Source organism: Seriola aureovittata, chromosome 8 (assembly GCF_021018895.1).
Source record: "Seriola aureovittata isolate HTS-2021-v1 ecotype China chromosome 8, ASM2101889v1, whole genome shotgun sequence".
Classification (NCBI taxonomy): Eukaryota; Metazoa; Chordata; class Actinopteri; order Carangiformes; family Carangidae; genus Seriola; species Seriola aureovittata.
Window position 1 is genome coordinate 21,429,406 of NC_079371.1, and position 13,724 is coordinate 21,443,129.

The window sequence follows — 13,724 nt, forward strand, 5'->3', positions numbered from 1 at the left end:
GCTCTGACAAATGCTTAGGTATGTAGGCAGACCGATTCCGTTGCTGTGATTAATTCTCCTGAGAACGGGATACCTAAGCCAAAACTAGACTCTTCTGGCCTTTTGCACCTTTAAGTTTTAGAGACGGAGTATTTACATAATGTATATTGATCCCTCGGATGCTGCAAAACAAGCAATATGCTATGGCTTTTGCATTAAAATACAAGAACAAGATCACAAGATCATTTAGGTATATTTTAATTTACCATATAAAAACAAGCTGTACACAAATATACATGAAGACAGACAGAGACATGCACGACACGCACACAAATGTTGGCAGGAAAGCAGGTTCGGTATGTCTTTCATAAGCTGTATCTGTGTGTGGGCTGCTGTGGCATGCATAAAATATTATTTTCTCAACAACTAGAGGTTGTGGAGGAGTTAGTTCAGGAAGGGGTGGGAGAGAAGGCCAGGGGATATACAGTATTTGGGCAGCTGACAGCTGCGTGCGTGTACGTATGTGTGTGGGAGTCTTGGAAACGGGAGTGGGAGTCACTGGCGTTTGAAATGCAATGAGGTGCGTTTGAAAGGCGCTCCTGTCACAGGTAAGCAGGGTAGCGAGAGCAAGAAGTGTACGGTGATAAAAGGAGAAGAGGAGAAGTGCCCATGCTTTAGGGTGGCATTCGGTATCTGAGGGCTTTTTGCACAGACTGAGGAAAGCACTCAGGACTACTCACACTTAAATACAAAAGCCCCTGAAACATACACATACACTTTGATCCTTATGGGAACAATCCTTAGATTTTAGGGGTCCGAAGTAAAAAGCATTTTTTTTAGCCCTGGTTTGGAGACCAAAAAGTGCATGCATGAGTGTGTGTTGGTGCTTTGTTTAAGCTCAGAACAAAGACTTGAATCCATTGCTCAAGGTGATTGAGAGATGCTCTTGATGTTCTCTTCACTTTCATGCATACTGTAAGGATAAAGATATGCCTTATAAATCAATAATTCCTGTATCATGTGCTTGCTGCTTGTCTTTGATGCAGTGATGTCCTCGTCTGTATCAATGCGTGTCCTCTGTAGTGCAATCTTAAGTCGCTCTTCACCACCTATTGAATGTCACAGCAGCGCTGGTTAAAAATATTGCTTTCTTTCAAATCCTCCTCAGTTTATACATGTGGATTTAATGTAGAATTTATTAATGTCATGCCCTTTCAGGGATATGACTAATTATGAGAGAAAGGCTTGAAGGAGAATGTGTCATGGAGGTGAGGTTATATAGCTGTTTCATCTGTCAACACTTTGAAACTGGTTCACATGGCTCATACATTAGGGCTCTTACTGTTGGTGATGAATCAATAGATACCTCTCCATGCTTGCTTCTTTTCTTTCCTTTCCCCTTTTTCTGATGAGATATCGATGACGGGCTTAGAAAGGGACAGCCTTTGAAACTGCTGTCAAAATGTATGTGTTTTTGGAGACAGATTATACCGCCCTTTTTAGCACTTCCAAAACACTTATCTGCCTCCAAAAGTGCTAAAGTACCATCTGAAAGTAAAAAAAAAAAATGAAGCAATAATTGAAGATGAAAATGCTGGATCCTTGCCCATAGGTTGAAGGCTGTGGAGGTGTAATTTGGTTGCAAATGCTTGGAGGAAATGTAAAATGAAATCTGTGAGAATTTATGGTTGTGGAGCTTGTGCATAGGAAAGGTCATAGCTCTGTCATTTAAAAAAAGATTTCAATAAACGGTTGGCACTGTCTCTTGTGAGACACTCAAGCTGCATGGCTGGATGGGTGGAGCCGGAGCGCTGGTGGAGAACAGAGGAAAAGAGTGATGGAGCACATCCCTAACACCCTTCCGGAGAAAGAATACCCTAGTTAACTCTTAACACCCCTGGAGAACAGGCATCCACCGCAGGGGCAGAATAAGAGTGTATCGCTGGTGCAGCTGGTGAGCATTGTTCATAGCATTGATCCAAGATCCCTCATTACTGAATGAGAGAAACCCCTTCAGCAACGTCACCCTGGAGAGGGATGGAGCTAGGCGGAAGGATTGAGGAGGAGGCGGTGGAGGGGGAGTTTGGGGAAGAGGAAAAGCTTTTAGATGAAGACGTGGTCAGGAGGACGGAGATGGAGAGGGAAATAAAAGGGGAGATATCAAGAAAATCAGCAAAAAAGAAGTGGAGCAAAAGTATTGAGAGGATAATTGTTAGTTTCTAGTTACAGCATGCTACAACCACCTTGTGTTCCATAGTGGAAGGATTGATCACCGGCCAATCGATCACAGCCTACGAGGAACACTGAGTTCCGAGGAGAAAAACTGTGTTGGCTTTGCAGTTTGCATGTACAAGGCTAAATATTGCTCACGGAAACTGCCTCCAGCTGTGAAGTTAAGTAGTGCAGGGATACTTAAAATCCAATATTACAGCTAAGGCTTGAAGTAGCATTAAGGTGTGGATGCATTATGGAACTATCTCTTGTCTCATGGCACTATGTAGAGTGTACCATATCCCGGCTCCTCAGGTTTTTAACAGATGTGTCACACGGAATGAGTTTGAGTTGCTTATAAGCAGGGGAGAAAAAGTCGGGATATCAGAACCACGGACATCTTCCCATCCCGGTTATTCTCACCAGACTCCATTTTAGCATTCATCACAGCAACAGTAGCTTTCCCTCTCACATCGCTTTTATGGAGTACCAACTCTAAATCCACCTCTGTGCTCCCCTTCCCTCCCTATACGCTCAGCTGTGCTTGCATGTTATCCAAATAGGGCAGGAATAATTGGATCAGCAAACATGGTCTTATGGAGATGGGGCTCTCCCATTTGTTTCCACTGACATTTCTTTCTTTGCCAGATGAGATACTGTTTAATTAGGTTATATCATTTTAATGCAATTTACATTCTAATCTGATGACATCAGATGTAATGCAACTGATGTCTGAAATGCACTCTGACCAGCTCTATAGAGCATTTGTGGCTCTAATGATGCTAATTATCAGATAAAATGTCGACTGGGTTTCCTCCACAAACTTCCCTTACCATGACAGCCCCATACTGTAGATACATAGCAGTGCTCTCAAAGACATATTCTCTAGCTAGATATGAAATGTTACTTTCAATTTCTATTTTCCATGTTTTTTGGCCTAATATGTGAGAGCTATGTCTCTCTTATAGCAAGACCAGCACTCCTCCCCTCTCCACATCTATTATCTCTCCTCTGTAGACCATAATGATAAAAAAGAATCACAGTAAAACACTGTGACATTTCAAATCTCTGCATTGAGCTGGTTGTCAAGGAGATGTCTCAGTGAGATGTGTCGGGCAGAAGAGGAACTGCTCTTTTAAAACAGCTTTTGCCCAGCTGCTGGAGGTGTAATGTGCCTGCCATTAGGACTCTGCAGGCAAACATGGAGTCGCAGAAATAGTTCTCCGGCGCGGGGCTGTCGGTTCACAAACTCCAGAGGTCTTCGGATCCTTGATCAAAATCCATTACAGTCTTCTGCGGTCATTGTTCCAAGAAAGCAGCCTCTCGCAACACCCTGGCAGCCACATATTGACAACCTCACACCCAGATGACAAACACGGCGGTTATCTCTACGTCAGAGAGGCACAGTGTTATCAAGCCCTCAAGACCTTTTCCCTCACTGTTCTCCCTTGGATCATTTAATTCTCTCCCTGCAACTGCTTGACTCGCAGCCTCCATTTAGAGAAAACCAGTGGTGAAACTGAGCGAAAGTGCCAAAACCTATTGTTGATAAAAGCTGCATACTGCTGTGTTGTGTTGGGGATATGGCAAGACAGGCTGAAAGGCAGATAGACTGAAGCAGCTGTCAAAATGGTTGTTTGTAGCCCCACGCGTACCGTGCTTTGGGGAAATAATAAACTGCATCATTAGAACCCCTGTCATTCACAAGTTGTTTGTACCAGCTACTGACTGGCTGTAAATACCCACACCGCCATATCACACATAAGAGCACAGGTCAGAATCATTAGGTGGCTAATTTAGCAGAAGAAAAACAGATCTTGTGAGATGATATGCAGGTGTTATCATAAACCAGGCCCACCGCTGCAATAAATTAGTGTCAGATTCCATCTTCTCTTCATATGCACAGCATTGTAAGGACCATATTTGCTTTGCTTTTAATCATCTGAGACTTAAGCGATCGCTCCTAACAATAAAAGAGCCACTGTATCACTTGTAACTCGCTTTTATAATATGGAAAATTTTGAACTGTGCAGTTCATTCGTTCTCACACAAAATTTTCCAGGAGCTTTTTTTTTGGAAATATGCTGCCCTGAGTGTTACCAGAGCAGCAGCACTGGCAGAAAATAGCCTCCAAAACTTTCCCCCATTTTGGCCTCATTAATGAGTCAGCATTCCAGCACAGGACAACAGAGCAGCCATATGGCATCACCTGAATGAGTCTAACTAGTGATCCAGACGACCTCCTGACGAGAGAGAGGCTGTGCGCGCTTGTGTCTGTGGCCGGTCTGTGCCACACCCCCTTCTCCTCCGCGCGGTGGTATGATCCGGGGATGCTGTTATAGCGGCACCGAGCCTCAACCAGCAACAGCATCAACCCGTCAGCCACCTTGGGTTCAACTGCGGCTAAACGCACCGCGCCGGGCTCCCTGTCACACATACACACACACACACACACACACACATACACACACACAGCACAGCGGAGCTACAGCCCCCGAGAGGAGATCCCTTTCCTCCCCGCACTTTTCCTTGCGTCGTCCTCTATCGGCATTTGAGAGACGAGCATCATCAGCATCAGCACCGCCGCCTTCGAAACCCAGACCAGCAGGCACACAGAGAGGGAAGAGGTGCCTCATCCACATTTTAGCCGGAGAACCGCGTCTCGACTCGACATTTCTACCGGGGGGATTGCACACTCTTCAGCATTTGCAGGGTTCTTATAGCATGGAATCGGACTAAAGGAATGGCTTTACGTCGGAAAGGTAAGCGGCACGCTCAGTTCTGGCCTTTAGTGGGCTCGTTGAGGGAGGGGGGGGGGGGGGGGGGGAGAGAGAGAGAGATCGGCTACAATGTTGCTTGGCTAAACGAGGCTCGGATGCTGAGACAACGTGAGTTCACAGGAAATGGTTATTATCAGCTGTTCAGATGGGCTGTGCAGTGTTGCGGTGTGTGTGTGTGTGTGTGTGCGCGTGAGAGAGAGAGAGAGAGAGGCAGAGGGGAGAGAGGTAGATTTAGAGAGAGTGTATGTGCTTGTGTATGTGTGTGTGTGTGGTGCGGTTTTATGAAAATCAGTGCGCCTCCTTTGAAGCGTATGGATGCAGACTTTATACAAGCCGGTCTCTTTGACAACCAGTCTAAATACTGATCCTTCAGGTAGAGTACAGTAGCTGCAGACCTGCCGGCTTCATGTGTTCAAGTGTCATATTCGTTTTGCTCCAGCAACGCTCGCAGCCTTGAGTTGTTTTTTTTTTTTTTTTTTATGTTGTTGTTTTATTTTTTTTGTTGTTGCTCCAGTTCTGGCTCGTCCACTCCATCTCCATCAGCGCTAAGGTAGCCTAATGATGCCAACAGGGCCACCGGAGATCCAGGGGGTATAGATCTCTCTGACGCGTGCCTTCTGTCTCCCAACATCAACGCCGCTTACCGGGGCCCGGGCTGGACATTAAACCATCTCCACCACCACAGGTCCAACAGGCACGTCAGGACACATCTCAACACTGTGACCCTCTGCATTCTGCTGATACATTCTTACTTCTCATACATTTCAACTTCTGCCCTTCCTGGATTGACGCTGCAGCTGTTGCAGCCATTCCTCAGCTGAATTATTGAACTGCGAGATGTTTATTTATTTATTTATTTATTTCACATGGGTAGCGTTTAAAGTGTGTGAGGGTAAATAATTAACAGCAGCAAATTCATTCTGATAAATCATAATTATTGTGAAGGCAGCGCAAATTGCACCAGGATGGATATGCTCTGATAGAATTAAATTAGACCTCCTCACTCCTCTCCTTCACAGCAGATTATAAATAATTGCCTGGAGTAGACCACTGAAGGCACATTTCCAATAAATAAATAATTGAAAATAAGCACAAACAAATAAATTAATAATAAATATTTCTGAGTAATTGTCTGAATATATTCTTCCATTAGTGAGAAAAGGCATACCATACTTTTCCTGCATGGTTTGTTAATCTTGCTCCACTTGGCTGAGGGAATGGGAAAGGAGCTATATACCTTTCATTTGAAAATGCAAATGCATTGTAATCAGAAACTACGATTTGTCAATATGTCTAATACATGGATCTAATGCACTACTCCTCCAGCCACTGTACACATCTTTCAGAGAACTGTATTGATGTTTGGATTGTTTCACCCATCAGGCTCACCTGCTCTCTACCATATTATTTTAAGATCCAAAAAAACCCAAAAAAAACAAAAAACAAAAAAACAACAGCTTTAATTACAAGCCCACACACTTGAATGCATTGTGTTCTGTCAGTTTAGCATTATGTGTGTGTGTGTGTGTGTGTGTGTGTGTCACTGCCCTACCTGACACTGCTCACAATGATGCGGGCACCGAGCTTAATTCTTCCTCGGCTCGCACATTATTGATAGAGATGATAAAAATGCGGCAGTCTGTCTTAGCTCTATGTGATTAATAGAGAGCATCTGTGCATGGAGGTTAGATAATACACACACCCTCTCCCAGTCTCTTCCACACACAAATACACCGACACACACACACACACTTACAGTCACATGCACATAGACGATGGAGATGATGTAGATGTATGGGATCTGGGGAGGTTGATGATTGTAATTCTGTGTTGATTTCTCCCACTGTACTTTACTGTAGTGTTGATGGACGGTGTGTTATAGCAGGGGGCTGTTCATACTATTGCCTGGTGAAGTGTGTGTGTGTGTGTGTAAGCTTGTTGTCCACATGTGGATGTTTTTTAAGGCCCTGCAGGGCTGCTGCACTGGAGGTGGTGATGAACAGTGATTAAGTGCATATTTTAAATGGCACACCCATTATGGCAACGCCTTCATAATTAGAGGACAGGTCTTTGAATTGAAATGTCACTCCACCAATTATATGCTGTGCACATGCCACTGATAAGGCATTGGCATTTCTGTCAGTCAACCAGCTAACCACATGATTTATCAATCATTCAGATATTCAGGGTTTTACATTTCAACTTGTGCCGACGCACTCTGGTTTCCCCTGAGCAGCAGTCAGTGGTCAGCGGTGTTGCACACTCCACTTTTTCTTTTTTTTTTCTTTTTTTTAAATTTCAGACTTGTTATTGTTAAGCTGGTAGTGCATGTGGCATTTTGGAAATCTAAAGAAGCTGCTCAGCTCCTTGGCTTGGAGTCCCATCATTATTTCAGTGCAACTTCCTGACAATTTAAGCCCGAATTGCCAATTGTTAGAATACTGGCATTTTGCCCTGGCTGTCAGCAGATCCCATTGTCCTGAGTCAAGAAAGCCCTAACAAAAAAAAAAAATCTTTACTTGTGTCTAATAATTTGTGTTTTTCTGAGATTTGAGTGATATTGCTTGGCCTTTGGATAGCGCAGTGCTGTGCGAGACAGCGGGGGAGTTCTTTTTGTTATCCAGCCCTGCATTATTTATGAATTTTCATTCCAGGAATGCAGTAGCCCCTGGCACTGTAATGCTACTTTTTCCCATGGAATCGCTTACACACTTCCCTTCTGCCCCACAAGTTCTCTGCAAAACTAAATTTCCTTAATAAAATTGGGGTCATGAATTAGTGAGGGGGACAATGTGAAATACACATTGATGTTGTTTATAATCCTGAGTACAACACTTAGTGCTGCACTCAGAGTTTCAACTCTCAGACGATAGATATGACGCCCAGTGCGAGTTTTTATCCCCCCCCCCCCCCCCCCCTCTCTCTCCATGTCCGTCATATGGGGGAGAATGTAATGGCTGGAAGAGCTTAAAATGTTTGCCACTCTGCTGATAATTTCCGAATAAAAGAACCCGTGCAAGTTGGGTTATCAGACTGCTGGACCACTAGATTTGCACACTAATGCACACACACACACACACACACACACCCAGAGATGTAACCATTGTAACCATTGTACAACTTCAAATATTTACCTTGTTGCTGCAATGCTGCTCCATCCTCAAGAGGAATTGTTTAACAAATCCTGCAGTGCTAATTAGCGTTTCCTCTATTCATTCGACTGTGGTCGGCCTCTGCAGTAAAGAAACTGCCAGCAATGCCATTTAAAAAAAAAAAAAAAAAAAAAAGAAAGTGAAATACGGAAGCAATACAATATCACCAAATTACCCTATAAAACTCTGGTATGGCAGTGTAGGCCCAGTGCTTGCACTTAATGCACTTAGCATAACATGTTTACAGATAATCAGCAGTGAATAAGAAAAGCTTTGGTCCAACTCATCACCATCGTTCTTACAAAGACAGTGACAGCAGTTTTAGAAACGAGCGGTATCATGTTTTTGAAATGATGAACTCTTCTGAGGACTGTGTAGTCTTTGATTTGTTACTCATACGTGTTTCATAATTAATAGAATTTCTTTCCAACGTAACATATTAGGTTTTGGATTATAGATCTTTTTTATTAACGAGCCTGATATATATATATGCTTTCTCTTATCTTTTTCCACTGTGTAGCTTTTCCTAAATCAAAATATTTTTCTTTTGCTAAGCTTTTTTTTTTTTTTTTTTTTTTTGTGAAAACCATGCAAGTCCCTTCTATCTGTTTTTTCCTTACAATAAATTATCCAAATACAATACTGTTTATTTTAGTGTTGAAACCAAAAGCGGGACCAACAGCAACACAGAGAGGGACAGAAATTGAATCAAAACCAAAATTGTGCTGTAAACACACACACACACACACACACACACACACACACACACACTGGTACATACAGATATGCCCGAGGCGTTCTTCTTTCAAGTGTTTGGCTATGTCTCCACTGGCATCTCCAGCCCTCTATTCTTTCTTGTCATCTTCCATTGGGCTATAGGCAAGAGTCAGGAACTATACTCGGTTGAATAAGGAGCAGGGTGTTATGTGAGATTTGTATTGTGAAAATGCAATCACAGCCTCCCTTCACACTCCTACACCTTCAACCCCCCCACCCACCCCCTTTCAAATTCTAGTCAGAAGACAGAATGATCAGAGCCACTAGAGGCTTACTGGTCAAGCCCACTCTACTTCTCTTTAAAATATGAGATTAATTTGTCGAGAGGAGTCTGTCTCTGTGTGTGTGTGTGTGTGTGTGTGTGTGTGTGTGTGTGTGTGTGTGTGTGTGTGTGTGTGTGTGGAGAAGAGTATGCTGATGGAAACTCACCTAGCTAGAGGGCTGAGACAGAAAGATGATGATTTAAGTGTAAGGTAACAGGGAGGACTTGTGTTGCTTCTGCTCGGGCTGGAAGTAACAATTATTTTCATTATCAGTTATTTTACCAAATTTCATTCGCTATGAAATGTCGGCAAATTGTAAGAAATGTCCGTTACAGGTTGCCATAGTCCAAGGTGACATCTTCAAACGTCTTGTTTTGTTCGGCCGGCTGTCCAAAACCCAAAGATGTTCACTCAGAGGACTGAAACAACAGATAATATTCACATTTGAGATGCTGGAAACCAGTGAAAGTGAAAGTCATACTTCCTGGAAAAATTGCTTAATTTTCAATCGATTATCAAAATAGATTTTTTAATTCATTTTCTGTCACTTTACTAATCAGTTGCTGGTTTAATTACATGTATACTTTGGTTTTTTCTCCATCTCCTCTGTAAACACTGTGCATCACAATGTTCTTTTTATTCTGTTACAATACTGGTGTTCATTTTATTTTGTCCACCCCATGTTCTGTATACAATACATGTGGAGAACAATAAACTGTAATATTGTAGTAGGCACACATACACCTATTCTACACACACACACACACACACACACACACACACACACTTGGCACACTAGCTCACTCGCTCACACACACTGAGAGAAAGCCGATGCACACCTACAGGGACACATTTCTCACCGTGAAATTTTTATTAATCAAGTCAGTGGACAACTTTAGAAGAAGAAAAATCAATTTTTGTTTCTTCCCCAATTTATTACCACATAAATTGTCCTTCACTTCAAAGTGCACGCCTCGGCGTTGGTGTCAAAATAATTAAGTTAAAATCCATTATATTTGCGTTGATTTTTATCCTGCTTTTGTTGACACAAAGGACACAAAGGGAGTCGGTGCCGGCCCTGCTTTTACTGACAAGATGTATGGCAGCGCATCACCTTCAACTCAATCAATACAGGGAAATTGGGAATCTGAGGAGGATTTAAAGCAAATCTATTCCATCAGATATTCTGAAAAGCCTGGTCAACATTAAGATGGTTGATCCCACCGTTTCTTCAGTAGTTACATTAGCAACGTGAGTGGAAGTGAGTTGACCACGTATACCTGCTGCATATTAGCCCACGGTGAAACATCAGCAACACATTATACACCTACATTTGCACCTCAAAACCATGATTAATATCTCAATATGAATAAGTTGCATCTGCATCTCTTTGTTGCACGCATATGAAGTGATTTACTTAGCAACATAAAACACAGTGATGGTGTACTGTACATCTCCCCTCTAAACGAGTTCATCTATTTCCCACTGACTGGTAAATAGCCTCATGTGTATCATCAGTAATATTCATAGCTCTACTTTCGAGATGATCATGAATTATTAAGTCATAGAAAAGATGAATAGCTCCAAAATGGTGCTTGATGCATCCCTGCTTGAAGCCATGTTTTATACAATACAGAACAATATATAGTACAGTAAAGCAGAGTTCAATATATTTTGCAATATGTTGCAAGGGAGTTGTTTTGTTGTTAAGGTTTAATTTCAGAATGAGTCTTGATCCACCATGAACTCTGGGATGTATTTCAAGTACGCGTATCATCGCCCAAATTGACTTCTAACTGTAGAGACACATATTCTCTGCTGATTGCCAGCCAAAATGCCAAGCCAAACTGCACAAAGAAAAATGATTTGAGCAAATAAATACCCAACATCTACTCCAAGAAAATCATGGCAGCTGTGTGCAGCCATTTTTCAAATAAAGCAGACCTAATACATGTTGTCTCCAGATGTAACAATCCTGAAATCCCGGATTTTACAGCCTGCATTGCATGTCATCCCGACCCGATGTGCCTAGAAAAGGAATTGTTTGGAAAATTCATATTTTGTTCTCTTTAATGTGCTCAAAAGACACAATGATTCATCTGACAAGCAGCGAAATGAGAAATGCAAATTGTTAAGGGACATGCCCGATGCAGTTTTGCCTAGCAAATTTTTCGAAAGAAAAGGCTGCAATGGAAAATAAGATGCAGGATAAATGAAAAACAAAGCACAGTACAGTATGTGATATTGAAGAGAAAAGTGCTTAAAATGACTCCGTGCCATTTCCCAACTGCAAATACACTTTACAGTATGTGCTATTGATTTCAAGCATAAATGATTTGTTTATCTAGAAAACTGCGACTCCTCTTTTTTGCTGATATGCATCTCACACTTGCAGTAGGGGCTGCAAGTGAGGCTAGACCTTCAGGGCTGAAAACATCACTTAGATTTCTAAGAGCCACACATTCATTGGCGGATGTTTGAATTCTCTGTATTTCTCTGAGAGCATGGTTAACCAATATGCCATAACCTTGAGGTGCATTTATGTTTTTTTTTTTTCCTATACGCTGAGCAGCCATTAGGATGGAGAGTTTTCAGCCCCCGCACCATCGCTGTCATCAGCTCACAAAAGAGCACCGCTAGGACCACAGTTTGTTCCCGACTGAGTCCCGCGGCCTTTGTGGAGCCGATCCTCTCTTTGTTGAGAAGCATTTTCCTGCTGAATGCCATCTGTGTCCTCAGCCTGCGAGAGGCCAGACGAATCAGAGAGGAGGTGAGGGTTGAGAACAGATCTGAGGCGCGGGAGGAGCCACAGGGAGCACTCAGGACTTTGGGAGTGGGAGCCTCACAAAAATCCTCCTCCTCTCACGTACTCCTGAGTTTTTCCAGTGTGACAAGCATCACATTGTAACGGTGTAGATGGAAGATTAGCCCACTTAGCATTCTGAAATCAATCTGCAATGCTGCTCAACAGCTACCAGTAGATCTTTTCTGCTAGTCCTCTGCGGGGCTAATTCTCTTTACTCACTCATTTCTCTGTAATCAACAATCTCATGAAGGAGATGCGCCACAAATACTGTTTGAAATCACTAATCACCAAACCCTATTTCTGAAATCAATGGCATTGATTTATTAATTAATTCTGCATCTGTAATGCTGCCACTTTGCTTTGCTTTGGGTGTTGGAGGTTTTGGCGGTCAAATGCGTTATTGAAAGAGGCTTTTTACCAAGCAGTGGCTGATGCTGAGAGCTTAGGAGGTTGTCAGTCTTGATGTAAAGCTTTATTTGCAAAGCGAGTTAGTGTGAACAGCCTTTTAGTCCTGCTGGGAGGACAGTGACATGTATTTATTTTGCGAGAGAGGAGGAATATCAAATGTGTTGAATAAGGCTTTGCCTTGTCAGGAATATTGATTAAGTGGTTTTGGGTGGTGTCTGTCGCTCCGTGTGCGTGTGTCTGTGTGTTTGTGGTCAAATACGTGTGTGCCCCTCCCAAGTGAATGTGGTGTCGTGCATGTGAATGCACATGCGGGGCATGTCTACCGTTGCATATTCTTGTCCTTTTTTGTGTTTTTTTTTTTTTTTTTTTGTTTGCTCCTGGCTCTTCTGGGGAATCAGCAGAGGGCTTTAGATCAGAGAGAAGGAGCAGAAGTGAATATCATGAAAAGAAAACTAGTCTGGTGTGAAGCAGAGGGGGGGAAAAAGCTATACCTTAGTCAAGATCTAAAGGAAAGAAGAAAAGTTTTAACTGTAGTCAACATATAAAAACGGCCTTTGAAAAGTTAAAGCTTAGCCACTCCCTTGCTCAAGGCCACATTCAGAGGGTATGAATAGTGCAGGACCTTATGGATTTCTCCACACTGCTCAGGCATGCGGTGATGATATGGGATTTGACCCATGTTCACTATAAATGATCAAATGATCCAAGATGATTTCAAAGCTCCCGACAGCTCAAGACAAGCAGCGATCTGCTGCGCACGTGGACAAACACACACATGCACACTTTTTTTTCTGATTCTTGGTCACGCTGTCATCCGGACCCGGTGTCGCTGGGCTACCGCATCACCTCTGTGACTTGCTTTGTACATACATGCATTAACCTTGGGTGCTATCATGGGAGGAATGGTAAAGACACTGCAATGGCACAAACGGTAACCAGTCTGTACGGAGAAAGCCTGTAAAGGCTGTGTTGATTCTTTGTGGCGTGTGTTGGTGTTCAAGTGTGTTGTTTTAAATGCCATTAGTGTGTGTGTGTAGGCGCCGGGGCACAGAGTGTGTGTCCGTTTGTGGTTGAAGGTCTGTATGTGTTTCATCTTCTGCATCTTATCAAGGGTACTGTATGTATGGTGAAGTCCGGGCTCGTGTGTGTCGGTGTTTGTGTGTGTGTATGTGTGTGTATGTGTGTGTGTGGGTACACACTACAGTATGCGTTCTGCTGGTAAACTCGGCATTAGCAGCGAGAGATTTCAGGCTTGGTCAGCTATGAAAGCACAACTACGTGACGAGAGTGCTGCCGCCGCCCACAGATAGCTAGCCCTTATCCACTAATTAAAACCCTCTATCACTCC

General features: G+C 42.9%; 1 protein-coding gene across 2 annotated transcripts in view; it reads left to right on the forward strand.

Annotated features, from left to right (window-relative positions):
* The first annotated feature begins 4,511 nt into the window (after nt 1-4,511).
* tenm1 (teneurin transmembrane protein 1) overlaps nt 4,512-13,724 on the forward strand; it is a 165,843-nt gene continuing 156,630 nt past the window's right edge. The window contains exon 1 of one of the 2 annotated variants that reach the window (XM_056383289.1): nt 4,512-4,952. The gene's annotated coding sequence lies outside the window, so the exon portion shown is untranslated. The remainder of the gene's footprint in view (nt 4,953-13,724) is intronic. The other variant, XM_056383290.1, reaches the window with a different exon arrangement.